This window comes from Geotrypetes seraphini, chromosome 1 (assembly GCF_902459505.1).
Source record: "Geotrypetes seraphini chromosome 1, aGeoSer1.1, whole genome shotgun sequence".
Lineage (NCBI taxonomy): Eukaryota > Metazoa > Chordata > Amphibia > Gymnophiona > Dermophiidae > Geotrypetes > Geotrypetes seraphini.
In genome coordinates, this window is record NC_047084.1 from 277,274,492 (window position 1) to 277,276,681 (window position 2,190).

A 2,190-nucleotide genomic window follows, 5' to 3' on the forward strand; every position below is an offset into this window, starting at 1 on the left:
GTGCAAATGAGGACAGAGTCCATGGGGATAAGACGGGGATGGAGATGGAGCCTACAGGAACAGGGCGGGAATGGGGACAGAGCCTGCAGGGATAGGGTGGGAGTAAGGATGGGGACAGAGCCTGCGGGGAGGGGAACAAACTTTGTCCCCATGTCATTATCTATGTGAGCCCACTGGGACAGATAGAGAAAATACTTAGAATACCTGATAACTATACAATGTTTTGTAAACTACTTTGATATCCATGGAGGAAAGGCAGAATATCAAATAAAGAAAACCAAAACCACCATTAGATGGCTCAAGAAAATTGTCAAAGCATTACCCTTAAATCACTTGTTTAGATTAGTCAGGACCCCTCAGAGGGTAATGGGCTCTGTCCAGTTCCACAGGCTGAGCATAACTGTTTAAAGATTAGTCAAGATCACATCCCAGCATTCAGTGAATTGTGTTAGATACATTGATATTGATTTGTGACTAGTTCCTTAGGATGACTCCTTGCATCTTGTAATACAAACACATATAAGGTCCCTATTTAATTAAGCATATTAACACCTCTATGAACCTTATTTTAGAAGCTCTGTGCATTTTAGATGTCCAAAAATCATCATTTAGATGTCCATATTTAGAATCCCAATTTTAGAAAGATGGGATAGAGACATCTAAAATTACAGTATGTTTATATAAAAAGGGGACATAGTGTGGGTGTTTTGAGTGGACTAGGGAGGGGCCAGCATATGGATATTCATTATCCAACTCCAAATTCAGAGGATGTTATCATTTTAGATCTACTTCCATGTAGAAAAATGCTCTGACTGAGCAGCACTCCACAGGAGAGGTTAAAGAAAGTCAACTCCTTACTACACCAGTGGTTTCTTCCTCCCCCCCCCCCCCCCTCCCACCTCTGAATGCTGAAGTGGTAAGAGATACTAGGCTCTGGAACAGCACAGGGAAGCTTGGGTGTATATAGTATAAAAATTGCTGACACAAATTTCCAGGGGCACTATCTTGTTAAGTGCTACTGAAGATTATTGGTTGGGGTGGCCAACATAATTTAACAGAGCAGAAACTGTTCTGCCTAGTTACTGTAAATCATTTCAAATGCTGAATTTGGATTCTTCAGCAAAGAATTTGAAGAGCAGTAGTTTGTAAAAGTATCCTGCCCAAAGACAGAAATATTTTAGGCATGCACCTTATAAAGAAAGTCCTTTCATTTGACCCTAACCTAATAATTTGCATTACTCTACCAGCACACCTCATGTGCTATAAATTGGTGTTATACTGCTACCCTGTGGTAGTTGATTATATAGGCTGGCCTAGATAACCTTTGTGTACAACCTTTCATCCTACAAATCAGAAACTTCATTTGTGGCTAATGTCCCATTTGAAGTGGACTTTCATTCATATCTATTTCCAGTCTCTGGATCAATCCTACCTCATCCAACGGTCATGTTGTGGAAGTTGTTTACTGTATTCTCAGCAGCAAGTTTCTGTTGCAGATATAGGGCTCTGAACTGGCTCTATTTCCACCACCTCTCTGAACACTCAAGAACAAAACACCTTTTCACACCAATTCAATGACCAAATAGAGAAATGCCCCTCACGGTTGAAAAATCCAGTCATTCAATTGATGAAATTAGGTCAGATGTTCCATTATCTGCCATAACTGTCCAGTGACAAACAGTACAAGGTGAAATAACAAAATAGTAGTGACAAGGGAATAACTGCAATATAATTATGATATTCCTTAAATTGTTATAAATGGACTGACAAAATGAATATATCTTTCTAAATCTAGCCATAAATACTGTTGTAGGTGATAGTTGTGTATTGTTAGCCCAATAAAAGAATTATTATTATTTTATTTCTTATATACCGCCAAAGCCGTAGTAGTTTGAGGCGGTTCACAATAAAGAAGGGATGGACAATCAGCGAATAGTTGCAATCAGTGAATACAGAAACAACAGAGAATCAGTGAATCACCTACAACATTTGTTTGCCGCTATTTCTGTATATCCAAGATGATTAAAACAATTGCAAAGACTGCAGGACATTCGATGAAGTTGCAGGGAAATACTTTTAAACTCAATAGGAGGAAATATTTTTTCACTCAGAAAATAGTTAAGCTCTGGAACGCGTTGCCAGAGGTTGTGGTAAGAGCGGATAGCATAGAACGGTTTGGACAATTTCCTG